Source organism: Bos taurus, chromosome X (assembly GCF_002263795.3).
Source record: "Bos taurus isolate L1 Dominette 01449 registration number 42190680 breed Hereford chromosome X, ARS-UCD2.0, whole genome shotgun sequence".
NCBI lineage: Eukaryota > Metazoa > Chordata > Mammalia > Artiodactyla > Bovidae > Bos > Bos taurus.
In genome coordinates this window covers 25,250,265-25,263,944 of record NC_037357.1, presented here as the reverse complement: position 1 = coordinate 25,263,944, position 13,680 = coordinate 25,250,265, and the positions used below count along the sequence as shown (strand labels likewise).

At 38.8% G+C, this 13,680-nt stretch overlaps 1 pseudogene; it reads right to left on the bottom strand.

The window, feature by feature from the left end:
* Positions 1-6,784: 6,784 nt before the first annotated feature.
* Positions 6,785-9,666, bottom strand: LOC781876 (uncharacterized protein CXorf66 homolog; annotated as a pseudogene).
* Between the last annotated feature and the right edge of the window lie 4,014 nt (positions 9,667-13,680).

Here is a 13,680-nt window from a genome sequence, read left to right as displayed (position 1 = left end):
CAGAAGTAGAAGATATTAAGAAGAGGTGTCAAGAATACACAGAAGAACTGTACAAAAAAGATCTTCACGACCAAGATAATCACTATGATGTGATCACTCACCTACAGCCAAACATCCTGGAATGCGAAGTAAAGTAGGCCTTAGGAAGCATCACTATAAACAAAGCTAGTGGAGGTGATGGAATTCCCGTTGAGCTATTTCAAATCCTAAAAGATGATTCTGTGAAAGTGCTGTACTTAATATGCCAGCAAATTTGGAAAACTCAGCAGTGGCCACAGGACTGGAAAAGGTCAGTTTTCATTCCAATCCCAAAGAAAGGTAACACTAAACAATGCACAAGCTACCACAGTATCACACTTATCTCACATGCTAGTAAAGTAATAATTTATATTAAGGAATTATTATTAATTTTTATATGAGATAATAGTATTGTGTTTATGTATTTTTTTAACTTGTGATTTTTTTTCAGTTTTATTTATTTATTCATTCTACTTTACAATATTGTATTGGTTTTACCATACATCAACATGAATCTGCCATGGGTGTACATGTGTTCCCCATCTTGAACCCCCCTCCCACCTCCCTCCCCATCCCATCCCTCTGGGTCATCCCAGTGCACCAACCCTGAGCACCCTGTGTCATGCATTGAAACTGGACTGGTGATTCATTTCACATGTGATAATATACATATTTCAACGCCATTCTCCCATATCATCATATCCTCGCTCTTTCCCAAGAGTCAAAAAGACTGTTCTATACATTTGTGTCTCTTTTGCTGTCCTGCATATAGTGTTATCATTATGATCTTTCTAAATTCTATATATATGTGTCAATATACTGCATTGATGTTTTTCTTTCTGGCTTGCTTCACTCTGTATAATAGGCTCCAGTTTCATCCACCTCATTAGAACTGATTCAAATGTATTCTTTTTAATGGCTGAGTAATATTCCATTGTGTATATGTACCACAGCTTTCTTATCCATTCGTCTGCTGATGGACATCTAGGTTGCTTCCATGTCCTGGTTATTGTAAACAGTGCTGAGATGAAGTTTGGGGTACATGTGTCTCTTTCCCTTCTGGTTTCCTCAGTGTGTATGCCCAGCAGTGGGATTGCTGGGTGATAAGGCAGTTCTATTTCCAGTTTCTTAAGGAATCTTCACTGCTCTCCATAGTGGCTGTACTAGTTTGCATTCCCACCAACAGTGTAAGAGGGTTCCCTTTTCTCCACACCCTCTCCAGCCTTTATTGCCTGTAGACTTTTGGATAGCAGCCTTTCTGACCGGCGTGAAATGGTACCTCATTGTGGTTTTGATTTGCATTTCTCTGATAATGAGTGATGTGGAGCATCTTTTCATGTGTTTGTTAGCCATCTGTATGTCTTCTTTGGAGAAATGTCTGTTTAGTTCTTTGGCCTACTTTTTGATTGGGTCGTTTATTTTTCTGGAATTGAGCTACAGGAGTTGCTTGTATATTTTTAAAATTAGTTCTTTGTCAGTTGCTTCATTTGCTATTATTGTCTCCAATTCTGAAGGCTGTCTTTTCACCTTGCTTATAGTTTCCTTTGATGTGCAGAAGCTTTTAATTTTAATTAGGTCCCATTTGTTTATTTTTGCTTTTATTTCCAGTATTCTGGGAGGTTGGTCATAGTGGATCCTGCTGTGGTTTATGTTGGAGAGTGTTTTGCCTATGTTTTCTTCTAGGAGTTTTATACTTTCTGGTCTTACATTTAGATCTTTAATCCATTTTGAGTTTATTTTTGTGTATGGTGTTAGAAAGTGTTCTAGTTTCATCCTTTTACAAGTGGTTGACCAGTTTTTCCAGCACCACTTGTTAAACAAATTGTCTTTTCTCCATTGTATATTCTTGCCTCCTGTGTCAACTTCCAAAACTATGTTGAATAGTAGTGGTAAAAGTGGGCACCCTTGTCTTGTCCATGACTTTAAGGGAAATGCTTTCAATTTTTCACCTTGAGGATAATGTTTGCTGTGGATTTGTCATATATAGCTTTTATTATGTTGAGGTATGTTCCTTCTATTCCTGCTTTCTGGAGGGTTTTAATCATAAATGGATGTTGAATTTTTTCAAAAGTTTTCTCTGCATCTATTGAGATAATCATATGGTTTTTATTTTTCAATTTGTTAATGTGGTGTATTACATTGATTGGTTTGTGGATATTGAAGAATCCTTGCATCCCTCAGATAAAGCCCACTTGGTCATGATGTATGATCTTTTTATTATGTTGTTGGATTCTGATTGCTAGAATTTTCTTAAAGATTTTTGCATCTGTGTTCATCAGTGATATTGGCCTGTAGTTTTCTTTTTTTGTGTGTGGCATCTTTGTCAGGTTTTGGTATTAAGGTGATGGTGGCCTCATAGAAGGAATTTGGAAGTTTACCTGCCTCTGCAATATTCTGGAAGAGTTTGAGTAGGATAGGTGTTAGCTCTTCTCTAAATTTCTGGTAGAATTCAGCTGTGAAGCCATCTGGTCCTGGGCTTTTGTTTGCTGGAAGATTTCTAATTACAGTTTCAATTTCTGTGTTATGGGTCTGTTAAGATTTTATATTTCTTCCTGGTTTAGTTTTGGAAATTTGTAGTTTTCTAAGAATTTGTCCATTTCTTCCAAGGTGTACATTTTATTGGCATAGTGTTTCTGATAATAGTCTCTTACGATCCTTTGTATTTCTGTGTTGTCTGTTGTGATTTATCCATTTTCATCTCTAATTTTGTTGATTTGACTTTTCTCCCTTGGTTTCTTGATGAGTCTGACTAATGGGATTTTTCAATTTTATTTATCTTCTCAAAGAACCAGCTTTTGGCTTTGTTGATTTTTGCTATGGTCTCTTTTGTTTCTTTTGCATTATTTATTCCCTAATCTTTAAGATTTATTTCCTTCTACTAACCCTGGGGTTCTTCGTTTCCTCCTTTTCTAGTTGCTTTAGGTGTAGAGTTAGGTTATTTTTTTGACTTTTTTCTTGTTTTTTTGAGGTAAGCCTGTACTGCTATGAACCTTCCCCTTAGCACTGCTTTTACAGTGTCCTATAGGTTTTGGGTTGTTGTGTTTTCATTTTCATTCATTTCTATACATATTTTAGATTTCTTTTTTGATTTCTTTTGTGATTTGTTGGTTATTCAGCAGCATGTTTTTCAGCCTCCATATGTTGGAATTTTTAACAGTTTTTCTTCTATAATTAAGATCTAATCTTACTGCATTGTGGTCAGAAAAGATGCTTGGAATGCTTTCAATTTTTTTTTTTAATTTACCAAGGCTAGATTTATGGCCCAGGATGTGATCTATCCTGGAGAAGGTTCCATGTGTGCTTGAGAAAAAGGTGAAATTCATTGTTTTCAGGTGAAATGTCCTATAGATATCAATTAGGGCTAACTGGTCTATTGTATCATTTAAAGTTTGTGTTTCCTTGCTAATTTTCTGTTCAGTTGATCTATCCATAGGTGTGAGTGGGGTATTAAAGTCTCCCACTGTTATTGTATTGTTTTTAATTTCCCCTTTTATACTCGTTAGCATTTGTCTTACATATGGCGGTGCTCCTTTGTTGGGTGCATATATATTTATAATTGTTATATCTTCTTCTTGGATTGATCATTTGATCATTATATAGTGTCCATCTTAGTCTCTTTTCACAGTCTTTATTTTAAAGTCTATTTTATCTGATATGAGTATTGTTAGTCCTGCTTTCTTTTGGTCTCTATTTGCGTGGAATATCTTTTTCCAGCCCTTCATTTTCAGTCTGTATGTGTCCCTTGTTTTGAGGTGGATCTCTTGTAGACAACATATATAGGGGTCTTGTTTTTGTATCCATTCAGCCAGTCTTTGTCTTTTAGTTGGGGCATTCAACCCATTTATGTTTAAGGTAATTATTGATAAGTATGATCCCGTTGCCATTTACTTTATTGCTTTGGGTTTGAGTTTATACACCCTTTCTGTGTTTCCTGTCTAGAGAAGATCTTTTAGCATTTGTTGGAGAGCTGGTTAGGTGGTGCTGAATTCTCTCAGCTTGTGCTTGTCTGTAAAGCTTTTGATTTCTCCTTCATATTTGAATGAGATCCTTCCTGAGTACAGTAATCTGGGCTGTACCCAGATTTGTATCTTTTAGAGATGGACAATGGACAGAAGTTTAAATGAAACAAAATTGAACATGTAGTGATAATTGTTCAATCTAAGCAATGTTTATATTGGCATTCATTCATACTTCTTTTTCTAGTTTTCTGTTTGAACTGTTTTTCATACTAAACCAAAACAATTTGATCAGAATTTTTGCTTCTATTTGTGAATTTTAAAAAGACCAGGCTAGCCCAGAACAGTTCTAACCCTTTACACTTTATCTTTTCCAAAATGGTAATACCAATAGGAAGTCAAGTCTGTAGCTCCCACGATGCTTTATAAATGTATATTCCACCTCTGAAAACTTTTATGCATCAGCAGCTACTTCGTGCCATCTTGAATTTCATGATGACCTTACAGACTCCACCAGTAGAGGGAGAGGCTGTGGGGAAGTCAGATCTGAATGAACACAAGACATCTTTATATGCTCATGGTAGGTTAGGAGGATGGTCCAGATTGATTAAAACTCAGGGATTTTGCTGACAGCAGTGGACTGGGTGATCTGTGAATAAACAGATACCCTAGAAACTGGTAGTGAGAAGGCAGTACAGCATAATGAAAATTTGAACCTAAGCCAATCGTAAATTCATATCTTGATTCAATCAATTGCTAGATGTGATATTACTGTATGTTACAGAGCATAAGTTAACTCATATAATACTTCATATAATGAGGGACTGTTGGAGATTAAATGAAACATGTAAAATGTGAGGAAAGTGTTAACACAGCAGGTCTGGTTGTTTGGTCTTTGTACGTCAAGGGAACTGGAAACTGTGATTTAACTATTGGCCAGTCCTGGAGTAATGTTCTAACGTTAATTGATTGATGATCATGTTTTTTTTTTTTTTTCACTTGATTGTTTTGCACAAACATCAACATCAATAATGTGCATCTGGTGTCATTGTTGGGATCCTGAGTTTCACTTGCCATGGCTGGTCATGGAACATGATGTACCTATGGGACCCATTCTCAATAAAAGCCTCAGATGCTGAGGCTTCCCTAGGCAGAGACATGTTGCACACTAGTGCAACTCTCTAGTTTGTTGCTAGAGAAGAGAGCATGTCTTAGATGGCCCCAGAGGGGCAAGTACTCAAAAGCATGTGTCCAACCTCTCTGATTCCTCTGAATAGACATCTTTTTCCTGTTGGTCTTGGTTTGTATATTTTTGCTCTAATAAACCTCAGCCATGAGTATAATCTGCTTTTGAGTCTTGTGAATCCTTTTGCTAAATCAGCAAAATTGAGGGGAGGGTGGCCCTCAGATATCCTGGACATAAAGGGACTAATACAATGCAAGGCAAGTAGTACACATCCAATATATGCTAGCTATGGAATTTAACTGATCCTGCTGAATGTGACAGGGTACTGACCTCACCATACTAGAGTATAGGATGGGACTCCAGGATTTTGTCCACCTTTTTGAACCGTGCTCTTGGAAGCAGGGAAGGATAACCTCTCATCAGTGGGGAAATTGGAAAACATAACTCCAAGGTTTTCTCCTGGCCTCCCAGCCCTGATGATTCCAAGTGGGAAGGTACCATGTGAAGAAAATGGGTAGATATCCAACCTCTAACTGGGGCATTCTGAGAATGCACAACGGGGCAAATTCTTTTTATCATTTTGAAAGATAACAAAAAGAATCAAAACTTTAGCATCAGTGCTGGAGCCTGGATGCTTACTTTGGTAGCAGTCACCAGAGGCAGTGGTATTATGAATGACTATTGGGACTTCCCGAGTGGTCCAGTGGCTAAAACTCCACACTCCCAAAGCAGGGGGCCTAGGTTCTATCCCTGGTCAGGGAACTAGATCCCACATGCCGCAACTAACAGTTTGCACGCCACAACTAAGAACTGGTATGGTCAAATATTTTTTTAAGAAAGGAAATGACTATCAGGGATTTCCCCAATGTACCAGAACCAACCATTTCTGTCACACACTGGGCACCATAGAAAGACATTCTTAAACTGTGAGGACTGCATGTCAACATTTAAAAAAATAGCTAATTGGGTTGAGACTTCAATTGAGGGCTAATCCAAGGAAAAGAGGAGCCCAGGGTACCCATCTTGTAATACCTTTCTATATTTGTGTGTGTGTGTGATTATGGTTCCTGTACAAGTGGTTCCCTGTGTCCAACTCTTTTCAACCCCATGGACTATAGCCCTTCAGGCTCCTCTGTGCGTGGGATTCCCCAGGCAAGAATACTGGAGTGGGTTGCTATTTCCTCCTCCAAAGGATATCCTGACCCAGGGATTGAACCACAGTCTCCTGCATTGGCAAAAGGATTCTTTACTACTGTACCACCTGGGAAGCCCATCCAAGTGACCAGATGTAAGTTGTTGTTGTTGTTGTTCAGTCACCAAGTCATGTCTGACTCTTTGCGACCCCATGGACTGCAGCACACCAGACTTCCTTGTCCCTCACCACCTTCTGGAGTTTGCCCAAGCAGATCTAACACACCTAAAAGAGATTTATACCTCTAAAATGAAATAATAATTACAATAAAATCAGTTGTTATGTCACACATTTATTTACTATTTTTCAAGTAAATTGCCTCGAGATGGATAGCTCTAATCTCAATGGTGATCCCAAGTGGATTGTTCCTCTACCAGGTTCTTAAATATGGTGAGAATATACTAGTTGGTAGAAGTTAGCTTCTTTTACATGGATGGCCTTTTTTTTTTTTTTTTTTTTTTTGAGCCCTTAATTATTTTGGGAGGCTTTATAGGTGGCTTCCTTGCATTTTATATTGTGCATAATAATCATCTCCCTGTCACTCTCACTATCACTGCTATATGTTGACAAATGGCTATCATTCATGTTGCCATACAGTGGGTTGTCTTTGGGCTCTGTCTTGAGATGACTTGTAAAAGCACTTCAGTTTGCATGAAGAAAGTGGAACTGGAACATGCTTCATATTCTCTTCTGAAGGAGTGATGAATAGCTCAGAAACAGCATTGCAAACAATGCATTTTTCCTTATAGCATTGACAAAACTTCACTGGTTGAGGCCTAGATAATATTTCTGCCCTACCTTCACTAGCTGGTCTTTTTAGTTTAAGATGTCTCTGGAGTTTGGTCAGTTTCACTATACTTGATTGCTCAGGGACACTTTGACTCTTTGGATATGGTGGAGACGTTTTGGTTGGCTTGACTGGACATTGCAGACTTGATGGCCAAGTTGGCTTGATGGCTTTTTTTGGATAGTATGGACTGACTTGACCGACTAGCTTATGGGCATGAGCCCACCTATGTGCCTTTTTTGGACTGCGTATTCTATGCAACTTTTCCTGGGGGAGTGATCCTAATACTTTTTTGGGAGCTGATGGCTTGGATGGGTTTTGTTGACTCGAGGGCCTGACTAACTTTTCTGTACTTGAAGGTACAGAGGCTATTTGTGGACTTGAGGGCCCAGATGACTTATCTATACTAGATAGCACTGATTGTTTTTCTGGACTGCCTGGACCAGCAGTCAGTGACTTGGACTCAGTGAATGATATTTTAAATGATGTGGATGTTTTGGTGATGTCTTCTTTCTTGACCCTGAAAATACAGAAGATTTGGAGTATGACAATTTAAATCAGAAGAGTACTCTTGCTATCAATGGAAAGCACGGGCTATTGTGTCAGTTTCGATTTCTGGTCTTTTTTTGGCTCTAGCAGGAAAATTGAACACAATAAGAATTGGAGAGTGCTGAAAACTGTCACTCAGGTTAGAGATTTGAACTTGTGTTGAATGCTTTTTCTTTTTCTTAACTTTACTGTTTCAACCACAATAGATAACCATATAGTCATGTATGGAATGACACAAACTTGTTTCGAATCTACCATTGAGAGGGAGAGAATTTTATCTATTCCAGAAATTAAGCTTTTTTTTTTTAAGTCACAAGTTGATATGCAAATGAGGCATAAATGTCACATAAAACATCTTTAGACCGAATTCATTGTTTTCCTATCATATTTAAACCATCAAATTTTGTATCCATGTATGTTTATACTCACAAGATTACTCTAAAACCAAATGAATAGAACAGTGATATATTTCAGTCACCAGTCCTTGGACTGGGAAATTTTTAGGAACCCAGTATGTCAGAGCCAGCTTGATCCTCCTATATAAAAGGCAGGGACTAGGATCACTGAACACAATAATTTTTCATGTTATTACATCTTAACATAGTAGATTATCTAAAATGCATTACTATCTTCGGAATGCAGAAACCCAACTCCTTCTTTCTCCCCTGAGAAGATTTTGATTCTGTCTTATTTAGATAGTCATCCCCTCTTTTCCTAGACTCAATTTATCATGAAATTAGCAACATGGGGCTCAACTGAACCCTGAGTAGGAGATAGTTTTGACTAAAGTTGATAATGTGCTTGAGATCATTTAAGAGCTTCATTTAAGTGAACATATCCAACACACAAGATGTTGGTAGCTCTTTTGACATCTAAAGTTAACGTTAAGTAACCAAAACAACAGTGAACCTGTCTATGTTTATGTGCATGCATGCGTTCCCCCCTACCTCTTGTATTTTTAATTCATAGGTGTAAGACTTACGTTGTTGCTGTAGAGGCATCCATGTCCACACAGCTATAGTGAATAAAATAATAAAATCTTAAAATAAAGCAGATGATGAGGATAACAGTTATGAAAATGAGTAGCCATTGCTGTACTCCTTCAATTCTTCTCTGCCTGGATTCAACATGTGTAGCTACTGTGAAATAAAATATGTCATCAGAACATGTGATAGGTAACCAAGTTTGCTTCCATTTTGATGGGGTTGTTACTATAGGTCAAAGTCAAATCTCATCATCAGTTATTTCTTTAAACATGATAAGTGTTCCACTATCATTTTCCTTGTTCTCTCACGTCCCCAGCCAGCCACAGTCTAAAAGCCAACTCTAGGAGCTATCTCTGGCTAATCAGTATAATTACCTAGGTTACCCCACATCATGGCTTGTTCAACCCATTACCTAGACTTTTGAGTGTGTGAATGTACTTGAGTGTTTGTGTGTGTGAATGTGTATGGTAGGAAAATGGATGGGACAAGAAAAAAAAAAACATTTTTGAAACCCACTTTGTGTTAGGTACCATGCTAGATTCACTAATTCACATAGAATTTTCTAGTTTGGCTGGTGGGAGGAGGAGGCAGGGGTTGGTGGATTGGGTGGGGACGGGGAATGAAAGGGGACAGTATGGTTGTACTCTTCATGTTTCTATGTTGTTTGAAATTTTTACATGGAAGTATAACTCTCAGATGTTGTCCTATAAATTCTTGAAGACCTACTCATATAGTAAGGTAGAAGAAAGAGCAGATTTCTTAAACACAGCTAGCTTGTCTAATTAAGTATTTGAATGTATTTAAATTAATAGATCATAGTTTCTAGCATTTAAGGTTAGGCACATACCTGCAGTAGCAGATCCATTGCTTTCATTTCTATCTAAACAACTATTTGTCCAAATTGATAAAAGGAGGACATAAATGAAGAGATTCATGTCCAGGACCTTGTTGGTTTCCTCTGCCAGGAAAACTGCTGGATTTACAATGGCTCAGCTTGCTTTAGGGGGCTATGACATCATAATCATTCTATGTCATATCCTGACAGCACAATCTCACCATGGGGAGGCATGAGCTCCTGTGTACAAATATTATGAAAAGACTTTTAATCATTTATTTCTCCATTAGATCAAATATTCTATCAAATTTGAATCAAAAAGTTTGAGACAATATTAAGCAAAGAAGGCAGAGAAAATGGGTTCACTCTAGATACTTTATTAAATGTTAAGGAGGCACCTTACAGCCCTATAGTAGTTCTTGTGTTTTATAGAGGTTAAATCATCCTGGGGTATAAGCTTGTAGGAATTTTTATTACTAAAATTAAGATTTTGAATAGCCCTCAAGCTTTTTATTGAGCTGCTGTTAATGGGTACCACTAAAGACTTTCTGGCTAGAGAGTGACATGATGAGATCTCCATTTTAGAAAAACCCCTCTAGCTGTTGTATGGAGACTAGATTGCTGGGGTTAAAGTAATTTAGGCAATTGGAAGGCTGTTACGTAGGTCCAGCTGATAGAGGATGATGGCTTGAAGCAGAGTGGTAAAGATGGAGAGAATCAATGCATTCAAGGAGTATTTTGATGTGGATAGGACTTGAAGAAGGGTAGGCTGTGGGGCATGAAGGAGAGAGAGGTAGCAAGCATGATTCATTGCTTCAACAAAAGTGTGTTGAAATCCAATTTCTATTTTCTGGATTTCTATGGGACAGGAAGATTTCTGTTAAGCATGAGCATTCGAACAAGCACAGTCCCTGCCTTCAAGAGTTGGAAACTAATGGGAGAGACAGATACATAAATAACCAATCACTAGGTTATGTAATGGGGCTTCCCTGGTAGCTCAGCTGGTGAAGAATCTGCCTGCAATGCAGGAGACCCAGGTTGGGAAGATCCCCTGGAGAAGGGATAGGCTACCCACTCCAGTATTCTTGGGGTTCCCTGGTGGCTCAGATGGTAAAGAATCTGCCTGTAATGCAGGAGACCTGGGTTCTGTTCTGGGTTGGGAACATCCCCTGGAGGAGGGTATGGCAACCCACTCTAGTATTCTTGCCTGGAGAATCCCCATGGACAGAGGAGCCTGGTAGGCTGCAATCCATGGGACACAGAGTTGGACATGACTGAGCAACTAAGCAGCATCACAGCACAGCACAGCACAGGGTATATAATGGGCTTCCCAGGTTGCACTAGTGATAAAGAACCCACCTGCCAATGTAAGAGACATGGGTTCAATCCCTAGGTCAGGAAGATTCCCCTGGAGGTGGGGCATGGCAACCAACCCAAGTAGTCCTGTCTGGAGAATCCCATGGACAGAGGAGCCTGGCAAGCTACAGTCCATAGGGTCGCACAGAATCAGACACATCTGAAGTGACTTAGCATGCACACACACAGGGTGTGTAATGTCATTTGCAGGCAGTGATGTTGCAGGATACAGTGCCACAAGAGCACACAAAAGGACTATCTCTTCAAAGTGGGACTTCTGGAGGAGATGACCCTTGAGCTGAGGTGGGGTTTTGTGTGTGTATGTGTGTGTGTGTGTGTGTGTGTGTGTGTGTGTGTGTGTATGGTTTTTATTTATTTTAAAATTAATTTATTTTAATTGGAGATAATTACTTTGCAATATTATGGCAGGTTTTGCCATAAATCAACATGAATCAACCACAGTTGTACATGGGTCTCCCCATCCTGAACCTGCTTCCCTCCTCCCTCCCCACCCCATCCCTCTGGGTTGTCCCAGAGCACTGGCTTTGAGTACCCTGCTTCATGCACCAAACTTGCACTGGTCATCTATTTTACATGCTGCTGCTGCTACTAAGTCGCTTCAGTCGTGTCCGACTCTGTGCGATCCCATAAACGGCAGCTCATCAGGCTCCCCCGTCCCTGGGATTCTCCAGGCAAGAACACTGAAGTGGGTTGCCATTTCCTCCTCCAATGCATGAATATGAAAAGTGAGTGAATTCGCTCAGTCATGTCCAACTCTTAGGGACCCCATGAACTGCAGCCCACCAGGCTCCTCCGTCCATGGGATTTTCCAGACAAGAGTACTGGAGTGGGGTGCCATTGCCTTCTCCACCACAGTGTAGAACAGGTTAAAACTTACTAACCAGTCACAGTTGGCTACTATGTAGCTTTACAAAAGGAAAAGGAAAAAAAAAAAAAAAAAGATGAACTTAGGATCTAAAGTACCTTTCTACTTCGACATATAAAGATTTTTAAACTTTCAAAAAGAAAACCAAAACAGATGAAAAGCTCCCTATGTACTAATACAAAAAGGTCTCCAAGATACATTAAGTGAAAATAGCAATTTAATGGTCAAGTTAGTATGTAGAATACGCTCACGCTCACATATGGTAATATAAATGTTTCAATGCTATTCTCTCAAATCATCCCACTCTCGCCTTCTCCCACTGAGTCCAAAAGTCTGTTCTTTACGTCTGTGTCTCCTTTGCTGCCCTGCACATAGGATCATCGGTACCATCTTTCTTGGTTCCACGTATATATGTTACTATACAGTATTTGTCTTTCTCTTTCTGACTTATTTCACTCTGTATAATAAGCTCTAGGCTCATCCATCTCATTAGAACTGGCTCAAATGCATTTTTTATAGCTGTGTAATATTCCATTATGTATATGTGCCACAACTACCTTATCCATTTGTCTGCTGATGGACATCTAGGTTGCTTCAATGTCCTAGCTATTGTAAACAGTGCTGCAATTAACAATAGGGTACATGTATCTGTTTCAATTCTGGTTTCCTGTGCTGGTGTGGATGCCTAGCAGTTGGATTGCTGGGTCATATGGCAGTTCTATTCCCAGTTTTTTAAGGAATCTCCTTAGTGTTATCCATAGTGGCTTCACCAGTTTGTATTCCCACCAACTGTATAAGAGGGTTCCCTTTTCTCCACACCTTCTCCAGAATTTATTGTTTGTAAGCTTTTTGATAGCAGCTGTTCTGACCAACAAGAGATGATACCTGATTCTGGTTTTGATTTGCATTTCTCTAATAATGAGTGATGCTGAACATCTTTTCATGTGTTTATTAACCCTCTGTATGTCTTCTTTGGAGAAATGTCTATATGTATTATATATAGACAGTATATTCAAGGAAGCAGTTATCTGGTGAGATTTTGAAGTAATGTTATTTTATTCTTTATGTTTTGCTCTGTCTTATTTTTAATAGAGATGGATAGATAGATACGTAGATGGACAGATGGATGGACACAGTGGTGAAAAACATTGAATAAGGTAGAATACAAGTGCAGAAAATACTTTCCCAAATTGGCTTAAGGAAAAAGGAACTTTATTAATTCACTTTACCAAAATATCTGAAGGCAGCACTGTCTTCAATCACCTGTTCCATCAGTCAAAAGCAATTTATTAAGTTCATGATTATATGCCTTTTATATACGTTAAAAGGCACTCTCACTGCTGAGATTACAGTAGTGAGAAAGACAATGGCCCTGACCTATATAATATTCTGAAGAGGTTAGAGAGAAAATAAATACATGAGCATATGTTGAATGCATTTGTATATATTTCAGGTTCTGATAAGCACCACAGAGAAACTAAGTTCAGGAAATGTGATAGAAGGTGGCTATGAAGGTTTGCTTTGGTTTGAATCATCTGGAAACTTCTTTCAGAAAGTGCTATCATTTCATTTGAGATTTGAATGGCAAGACAGTTCTGCAATGATATCAGGGAGTTCCAGGAAGAATAAACAGCAAGGACAAAGACCCCCTGGGCAGAAGTTTCAATTGAATTAAATCTCTCAGGCAGAGATCAAATAGAGGTGAGGTAGGAGAGAAAAGCAAGACCAGATTCTAAAAATCCTAAGAGGTGGTGATGAGGGAGGAGAATTAGGTTTAGTTCTCCCTAGTCGAACTACGTCCAAGGCATCATGGAGGCCTGAGGTGGGAGAGGTGGATTCTGTTTCACATAAACACTCCCTAGGTTTTCAGGGAATAACTCACATGATACACCTTTATTCTCTAACTTCCTTGCATGCGTTCAATTCACC